This window comes from Oncorhynchus keta, chromosome 3 (genome assembly GCF_023373465.1).
Source record: "Oncorhynchus keta strain PuntledgeMale-10-30-2019 chromosome 3, Oket_V2, whole genome shotgun sequence".
NCBI lineage: Eukaryota > Metazoa > Chordata > Actinopteri > Salmoniformes > Salmonidae > Oncorhynchus > Oncorhynchus keta.
Window position 1 is genome coordinate 19,717,152 of NC_068423.1, and position 10,000 is coordinate 19,727,151.

At 46.6% G+C, this 10,000-nt stretch overlaps 1 pseudogene; it reads left to right on the forward strand.

Moving 5' to 3' along the window:
* The window catches only part of LOC118372689 (inactive ubiquitin carboxyl-terminal hydrolase 54-like), a 63,092-nt pseudogene that overhangs the window by 45,595 nt on the left and 7,497 nt on the right, over window positions 1–10,000 (forward strand).

The window sequence follows — 10,000 nt, forward strand, 5'->3', positions numbered from 1 at the left end:
TGTGTCAGTGTTTATCCCAGTGTGTCAGTGTTTATCCCAGTGTGTCAGTGTTTATCCCAGTGTGACAGTGTTTATCCCAGTGTATCAGTGTTTATCCCAGTGTGTCAGTGTTTATCCCAGTGTGATAGTGTTTATCCCAGTGTGACAGTGTTTATCCCAGTGTATCAGTGTTTATTCCAGTGTATCAGTGTTTATCCCAGTGTGTCAGTGTTTATCCCAGTGTATCAGTGTTTATCCCAGTGTATCAGTGTTTATCCCAGTGTATCAGTGTTTATCCCAGTGTCATTGTTTATCCCAGTGTGATAGTGTTTTTCCCAGTGTATCAGTGTTTATCCCAGTGTGTCAGTGTTTATCTCAGTGTGTCAGTGTTTATCCCAGTGTGACAGTGTTTATCCCAGTGTATCAGTGTTTATCCCAGTGTGTCAGTGTTTATCCCAGTGTATCAGTGTTTATCCCAGTGTGTCAGTGTTTATCCCAGTGTGTCAGTGTTTATCCCAGTGTATCAGTGTTTATCCCAGTGTGTCAGTGTTTATCCCAGTGTGCCAGTGTTTATCCCAGTGTGTCAGTGTTTATCTCAGTGTATCAGTGTTTATCCCAGTGTGTCAGTGTTTATCCCAGTGTGTCAGTGTTTATCCCAGTGTATCAGTGTTTATCCCAGTGTGTCAGTGTTTATCCCAGTGTATCAGTGTTTATCCCAGTGTTTCAATGTTTAGCCCCGTATATCAGTGTTTATCCCAGTGTTTCAATGTTTACCCCCGTATATCAGTGTTTATCCCCGTGTATCAGTGTTTATCCCAGTGTGCCAGTGTTTATCTTAGTGTGTCAGTGTGATAATTGCTTTTCAGCTAATAGGAGATGGAGTTATCAGTCAACAGACAGAGGAGGGGGAGAGAGGAAGAGGGGAGAGGAGGAGGGGCGAGGAGGATGAAAGGAGAGGAGGAGGAACGTTTTTGGCGGAGGGGAGAGTGAGAACCCTGGAGAGGGACGGAGGATTGAGAGAGCGAGAACGAGGGAGGTGGGTGGTTTGGGACAGAGGGATATAGGCTATCCCTAACCATCACATTGCCTCCACCATGCTTGACAGATGGTGTCAAGCACTCCTCTCCTCCAGCATCTTTTCCATTTTTCTGCGTCTCACAAATGTTCTTCTTTGTGATCCGAACACCTCAAACGTAGATTTGTCTGTCCATAACACTTTTCTTCGAATCTTCCTCTGTCCAGTGTCTGTGTTATTTTGCCCATCTTAATCTTTGTTGTTATTGGCCACTCTGAGATATGGCTTTTTCTTTGCATCTCTGCCTAGAAGGCCAGCATCCCGGAGTCATCTCTTCACTGTTGATGTTGAGACTGGTGTTTTGCGGGTACTATTTAATGAAGATAACAGTTGAGAACTTGTGAGGCGTCTCTTTTTCAAACTAGACACTCCAATGTACTTGTCCTCTTTCTCAGTTGGGCGCCGGGGCCTCCCACTCCTCTTTCTATTCTGGTTAGAGCCAGTTTGCGCTGTTCTGTGAAGGGAGTAGTACACAGCGTTGTACGAGATCTTCAGTTTCTTGGCAATTTCTTGTATGGAATAGCCTTCATTTCTCAGAACAAGAATAGACTGACGAGTTTCAGAAGAAAGTTATTTGTTTCTGGCCATTTTGAGCCTGTAATCGAACCCACAAATGCTGATGCTCCAGATCCTCAACTAGTCTAAAGAAGGCCAGTTTTATTGCTTCTTTAATCAGAACATCAGTTTTCAGTGGTGCTAACATAATTACAAAAGGGATTTCTAAAGCCCCTAGTGGCTGGCTTTGAATGAGTCTCCCGACTTCTTGGGCACCTGGACGGATGTGGAGTATTGCCTTGGATCTTGACTGACCAGGCTGTGTGTGTGTTACAGGAGAACCTGCTGATGCGTATCCATTTCCACATCAGCGCAGAGACCAGAGAGGACATCTGTACGTCTAAACACTGTATACCACACCAGAAGTTTGCCATGACGCTGTTCGAACAGGTGGGACACTAAGCCACTTCATTACCACATTTATAGGGATTTTCTATGAACAATTGTGGCATTAATGGATCAATAAAGTGTAGGACAGAAGAGACACCCGAGGCCCCTGAGAACTGGTGTGTTACTGTTACTGCACCCAGTCAACGCCGAGGCCCCTGAGAACTGGGGCTCAACATGTGTTACTGCACCCAGGCCCTTGGTGGATAAGAGGCCATCTTTCTAATGTATTCTGTTTGTGTTTGTCAGTGTGTGTGCAGTAGTTGTGGAGCCTCGTCGGACCCCCTTCCCTTCATTCAGATGGTTCACTACATCTCTACCACGTCCCTCTGGTAACACCAGGCATGTCTGTGTGTGTAGTGCGTGTGTGTGTGTGTGTGTGTGTGCATGTGTGTGTACTACAATGTTCGCATTCACATGTGTGTATAGTTCATTGTGTGTTCTTGAGGATGTGTGTGTATGTGTGCGTATAGTCCATTGTTTGTTCTTAAGGACGTGTGTGTGTGTATAGTCCATTGTGTGCTCTTGAGGATGTGTGCGTATGTGTGTGTGTGTGTGTATAGTCCAGTGTGTGTGTGTGTCCTTGCTGCAGTAACCAGGCGGTGAGGATGTTAGAGTGTAGAGAGAAGCCCACCCCCGACATGTTTGGAGAGCTGCTCCGCAACGCCAGCAACATGGGGGACCTACGCAACTGCCCGGTGAGTTTGTACAGGCATTCACATACGCACACACACACACACACACACACACACACACACACACACACACACACACACACACACACACACACACACACACACACACACACACACACACACACACACACACACACGCACGCACGCACGCACGCACGCACACACACACACACACACACACACACACACACACACACACACACACACACACTCATGTACTGGTGAACACACATTGACAGCTCTTTATACTGTGCTTGCATGTAGGTGTGTGTGTGTGTGTGTGTGTGTGTGTGTGTGTGTGTGTGTGTGTGTGTGTGTGTGTGTGTGTGTGTGTGTGTGTGTGTGTGTGTGGTGGCTGGGGGGGGGGGCGGGGTGCAGTACACAGTGTTGTTCTGCTGCCACATGGTGAAAAGCTGTAGGTGTGTGACGGTGAATAGATCCAGGGCTGATCCACACACCCAGCCCTCTCTGCCAGAGTACCCACACAATGGACCTCTTCTCTGGGCAGAGCCTGGCAGCTGACCCCCTCTCCAGCCTCCCAGCCTCCCAGCTAGTCACACCACCTTGTTATTGTGAGGCTGAGAGGATCCCTTTGCTCTATGCTTCCACAGTACTGCCTGTTATCGCTTTGGCCCTAAGCTACAGTCTGTCCCTTGGGCTAACTGTGTGCGTCTACAACAGGAATGGTGTGTGTGTCGTCCTGGCATAACCCCTTCCTGTCAGTACCAGTGCCAGCCCGGACCTACCCCCTTCCCATAAGGGGAGTGTGTGTGTTTGTGTATGTGTGTTCTGGCACTCTCTCTGGTTGTCAGGCGAGTGTGTGTTTTTAGGTGTGTGTGTGTTCTGCCAGCTCTGTGGTAGGACGTGAGTCAGTGGAAGGGTCTAACTCAGAAAACTACTACCCCCCCGTCCCCCCCTCAATTCAATGGGTTTTATTGACATAGGAAACATGTTTACATTGTCAAAAGCCAAACAGATAACAAACGAAAGTGAAATAACCATTACACACGTTTCAAAGGAATAGACACATTTCAAATGTCATATTATGACTATGTACATTTAATGATGTGCAAATAGCTAAAGTACAAAACCGAATGTTTTGGAATTCTTTGTGGATCCGTGTAATCTGAGGGAAATATGTATTTCTAATATGGTCATACATTTGGCAGGAGGTTAGGAAGTGCAGCTCTGTTTCCACCTAGTCTTCTCTTGAGATAGCAAGGCTATGCTCATTGAGTTTGTACATAGTCAAAGCTTTCCTGAAATTTGGGTCAGTCACAGTGGTCAAGTATTCTGCCACTGTGTACTCTCTGTTTAAGGCCAAATAGCATTCTAGTTTGCTCTGTTTTTTTGTTCATTCTTTCCAATATGTCAAGTAATTATCTTTTAATTTTCTCATGATTTGATTTGGTCTAATTGTGTTGCTGTCCTGGGGCTCTGTAGGGTCTGTTTATGTTTGTGAACAGAGCCCCAGGACCAGCGTGCTTAGGGGACTCTTCTCCAGGTTCATCTCTCTGTAGGTGATGGCTTTGTTATGGAAGGTTTGGGAATCGCTTCCTTTTAGGTGGTTGTAGAATTTAACGCCTCTTTTCTGGATTTTGATAATTAGTGGGTATCGGCCTAATTCTGCTCTGTATGCATTATGTGGTGTTTTACTTGCTATATTGTATTTACTTTGCCACCATGGCCTTTTTTGCCTTTACCTCCCTTCTCACCTAATTTGCTCACATTGTATATAGACTTGTTTATACTGTATTTTTGACTGTATGTTTGTTTTACTCCATGTGTAACTCTGCGTCGTTGTATCTGTCGAACTGCTTTGCTTTATCTTGGCCAGGTCGCAATTGTAAATGAGAACTTGTTCTCAACTTGCCTACCTGGTTAAATAAAGGTGAAAAAAAAAGAAAAAATTGTACACAGAGGATATTTTTGCAGAATTCTGCATGCAGAGTCTCAATTTGGTGTTTGTCCCATTTTGTGAATTCTTAGTTGGTGAGTTGCCCCACGACCTCACGTCAGTCTCTCTCTCTCTCTCTCTCTCTCTCTCTCTCTCTCTCTCTCTCTCTCTCTCTCTCTCTCTCTCTCTCTCTCTCTCTCTCTCTCTCTCTCTCTCTCTGTCTCTCTCTCTCTCTCTCTCTCTCTCTCTCTCTCTCTCTCTCTCTCTCTCTCTCTCTCTCTCTCTCTCGCTCAGATTCCAAATCAGTTTCCTTTCAATAATCACTTGAAACCGTTCCTCTTCTCTTTTAATATTTTATTTTTGTTTCTGTTTTCCTGCAGAGTAACTGTGGGGAGGTGTTGCGTATCCGCCGTGTGTTGATGAACTCTCCAGAGATAGTGTCCATCGGCCTGGTCTGGGACTCAGACCACTCTGACCTGGCTGAGGACGTCATTCACAGCCTGGGCACCTGTCTACACCTGGGGGATGTAAGACACGCACGCATGCACACACACACGCACGCACACACACACACGCACGCACACGCACGCGCACGCACACGCACACGCACGCACGCACGCACGCACGCACGCACGCACGCACACACACACACACACACACACACACACACACACACACACACACACACACACACACGCACGCACACGCACGCACACACACACGCACGCACACGCACGCACACACACACACACACACGTTTGCACATGTCCGCACGCACAAAGGTATTTACACACAATGATTAACATTAGCCAATGCTTTAGCTCAGTAGGCAAATGTGGTCTTGACTCGCTTCGATTAGCCCAATAACATGCCTCACACCTCTTCTATTCTTCTCTCTCCTTTTATCCTCTATTACATCTGATTTCTCTTTCTCTCAATAACTCTCTCCTTCTCTCTCTCTCCCCTTCTTTCTGTCTCCCCTTCTCTTTCTTTCTCCTCTCTCTCTCGCTCTCTCTCTCTCCTTCTCTCTCCCCCTTCTCTCTCTCTTTCTCTCTTTGTCTCTCTCTCTCTCCTTCCTTCTCTCTCTCTCCCTTTGTCCTTCTCTCTCTCTCCCTTTGTCCTTCTCTCTCCCCCTCTCCCGTCCCCCCTAGTTGTTCTACCGTGTGACAGAGGAGAGGGCTCGTCAGGCTGAGCTGTACCTGGTTGGTATGGTGTGTTACTATGGCAAACACTACTCCACATTCTTCTTCCAGACTAAGATACGGAAGTGGATGTACTTCGACGACGCTCATGTCAAAGAGGTGAGTCAGTGACTGAGTGACTGAGTGACTGAGTTAGTTAGTTGAAATGTGTGTTATTTAGAATCTAGCTTCACAGAGGACACTTTATTGTCCATTTGGTTAGAATATAAAGGAATCTTCCTTGGAGGGGCTTAAGTGCCTTGCTCAATGGTACAACAGTAGATATGTTGGTTAGAATGTGTGGGTGTGTTATCTCTATAGATCGGTCCTAAGTGGAAGGACGTGGTGGCACGCTGTATAAAAGGTCACTACCAGCCTCTATTGCTGCTCTATGCTGACCCCCGGGGGACGCCAGTGGTATCGCAGGACATCTCCTCCCTGTCTAACCCCCAGCTGGACCTGCTGCACTGCAGCAAGGCAGGATATGAGAGCGAGGACTCTGGTAACTTTTAACCCCTAACCTCTGACTTCTAAACCCTGACCCTCACCCCAAAACCTCCTAACCCTAAACCTCTCTCTTCTTTTCTCTCTCTCTCTCAGGACGGGAGCCCTCCATATGCAGTGATGCCCGTACAGATTCCTCTGACAGCTCCAGCCACCGAGACTCTCGAAGTCGCCCTCTCCGCCAGTCAACAGGCAGCCACCTGTCCAACAAAACGCAGACCATCGTTGTCGGTAACCATGACAACGGTGCAGTTGCAGCAGGTGACTAACATAGTGTATGTTACAACACCACCAGTTGTTCTGGTGTGTTAGTGCTGGGCTATAACCAAAGCCTGCACACATTCTATAGTCCCCCAGGATCAGAGTCCGAGAACCGTAAACACCAGTGGGCGGTCAGTGCCGTTTCTTATGATTTATTTCATGAACATGGCTGTCATTCATATTCTATTCACCCAGCTCAATGCAACAGCGATAGGTTTAGGCTACGACATGATACTCTAATTATCCCTATACCCATCATGAGGTTGCTACAACCTAGCCTATTAATGAAAGTTTACAATATAGGTGCGCACGTGTCGAGAGGCAAATTTGAGATGACAGACAGTGACACATTCAATACCGCCTTGCACACTCTTGCCTGCATCTAGCTTATCAAGGGTGTAATCACTAGTCCAACAGTTGCAAACAAGAGTTTCTATTGGACAAATTCAGGTATTTTTTTCTCTGTTTTGTTTGCTTCCGTTTAAGAAACGTTTTTTAACCGGATCGGCGGAATGAATACAACCCTGATCATAGCAGCCACGTTGTATTCCTTCTAGCCTCAATGCACTCACCTCCTCTCACCTCTTCCCTTCGTTTGTGGACCTCAATGAGCAACACATCAGCTGTATGTGATCAGGCAAAAAAAATCTTTCCAAGCTAAACCGCTACACACAGCCTACCTCATTGTCCCCATATTAGCTAAAGTAACTTCCTAGTCAACATAGCTAATAGAACTAACGCGTTAGTAAACCCACTACAATCGTGCAGTAACATCACGGTGTACAGTCAGTAAGCAGTAACATCACGGTTACAGTCAGTAAGCAGTAACATCACGGTGTACAGTCAGTAAGCAGTAACATCACGGTGTACAGTCAGTAAGCAGTAACATCACGGTGTACAGTCAGTAAGCAGTAACATCACGGTGTACAGTCAGTAAGCAGTAACATCACGGTGTACAGTCAGTAATCAGTAACATCACGGTGTACAGTCAGTAAGCAGTAACATTACGGTGTACAGTCAGTAAGCAGTAACATCACGGTGTACAGTCAGTAAGCAGTAACATCACGGTGTACAGTCAGTAAGCAGTAACATCACAGTGTACAGTCAGTAAGCAGTAACATCACGGTGTACAGTCAGTAAGCAGTAACATCATGGTGTACAGTCAGTAAGCAGTAACATCACGGTGTACAGTTAGTAAGCAGTAACATCACGGTGTACAGTCAGTAAGCAGTAACATCACGGTGTACAGTCAGTAAGCAGTAACATCACGGTGTACAGTCAGTAAGCAGTAACACCACGGAGTACAGTCAGTAAGCAGTAACATCACGGTGTACAGTCAGTAAGCAGTAACATCACGGTGTACAGTCAGTAAGCAGTTACATCGGCGGGCCTCGGTGGCAATAAATTAGTAAAACCAAAAGCTTCCCTTGACTTGGAAGAGTTCCAGTGTTGTGTTGGATATTCATAGCCAGCTAGCTAACATAGCATCCCTCTGTTTGAGACGGGTGTTTGAGTAACTTAACTAGCCAGCTAGCTAACATAGCATCCCTCTGTTTGAGTAACTTAACTAGCCAGCTAGCTAACATAGCATCCCTCTGTTTAAGCAGGGTGTTTGAGTAACTTAACTAGCCAGCTAGCTAACATAGCATCCCTCTGTTTGAGACGGGTGTTTGAGTAACTTAACTAGCCAGCTAGCTAACATAGCATCCCTCTGTTTGAGTAACTTAACTAGCCAGCTAGCTAACATAGCATCCCTCTGTTTAAGCAGGGTGTTTGAGTAACTTAACTAGCCAGCTAGCTAACATAGTATCCCTCTGTTTGAGACGGGTGTTTGAGTAACTTAACTAGCCAGCTAGCTAACATAGCATCCCTCTGTTTAAGCAGGGTGTTTGAGTAACTTAACTAGCCAGCTAGCTAACATAGCATCCCTCTGTTTAAGCAGGGTGTTTGAGTAACTTAACTAGCTACATTGCTAAGTAAATGAAACTGAAAGTGAAAAAATGAGAACTCTCTTGCTTCTCCTTAAATTTTGAAGAACTTAATTTGTTGAAAACTGTTCAGCTATTGTCTTTCTCTTTCTCTACTCAGCACATTTTATGCACTGCAGTGCTAGCTAGCTGTAGTTTATGCTTTCAGTCCAAGATTCATTCTCTGATCCTTTGATTGGTTGGACAACATGTCAGTTCATAGTGTTACCCTACAGAGTGCTTTTGAGGCTACTGTAGACCTTCATTGCAAAACAGTATATTTTAATCAATTATTCGGTTTAGTTTTTTAGTTTTTCAACGTTGTACCATTTTATTTTTATGAAATTCCCTGAGGTGGACGGTCCTCCCCTTCCTCCTCTGAGAAGCTTCCACTGGTAAACTATCTAACCACCCTCTCTCGCTTTTTGTCTCTTTCTCTCCAATACCCCCTCCCTCCCTCCCTCCCTCCCTCCCTCTCTCTCTCTCTCTCTCTCTCTCTCTCTCTCTCTCTCTCTCTCTCTCTCTCAAACTAAGTAGCAGAGACCCCCCTCTGCCCCCCCTCCCCTCCCCAGCAGGGTGACTATAAAGAGACAGCTGTGTTCCTCCTTTCCTCTCGTCGCCCCACGTCATCTTGCTCTTCCTCCCATCCTCCCTCCTCATGTTCCTTCCATCCCCCCTCCTCTACCTGTTCCCCCTATCCCGTCTCCTCCTCCTGCTCTTCCTCCCGTCCCATGTCCTCTTCCTCCTCCTCGGGGATAGGGGGGTCTGTACTGGGATCTGAGGCAGGGGCCGTGGGGCCACACTGGGAGGATGAGAGCACCAGCAGTGAGTCCAAGTCTAGGTGGGCGCTACCGCACACAGACACTACATGACCAAAAGTATGTGGACAACTGCTCGTTGAACATCTCATTCCAAAATCATAGGTATTAATATGGAGTTCCCACTCTTCTGGGAAGGCTTTCCACTAGATGTTGGAACATTGTTGCTATAACAGCCTCCACTCTTCTGGGAAGGCTTTCCACTAGATGTTGGAACATTGCTGCGGGGACTTGCTTCCATTCAGCTACAAGAGCTTTAGTGAGGTCAGGCACTGATGTTGGGCGATTAGGCCTGGCTCGAAGTTGGCATTCCAATTAATCCCAAAAGTGTTCGATCAGGTTGAGGTCAGGGCTCTGTGCAGGCCTCGCTTTGTGTACGTGGTATTGTCATCCTGAAACAGGAAAGGGCCTTCCCCAAACCCAGATTCGTCCATCGGACTGCCAGATAGTGAAGTGTGATTCATCCAATGGCAGTGAGCTTTACACCACTCCAGCAGACGCTTGGCATTGCGCATGGTGATCTTAGGCTTGTGTGCGGCTGCTCGGCCAAGGAAACCCATTTCATGAAGCTCCCAATGAACAGCTCTTGTGCTGATGTTGCTTCCTGAGCCAGTTTGGCCGGGGCAGCTCTAGCAGGGCAGAAATTTGATGGACTGACTTGTTGGAAGGGTGGCATCCTAT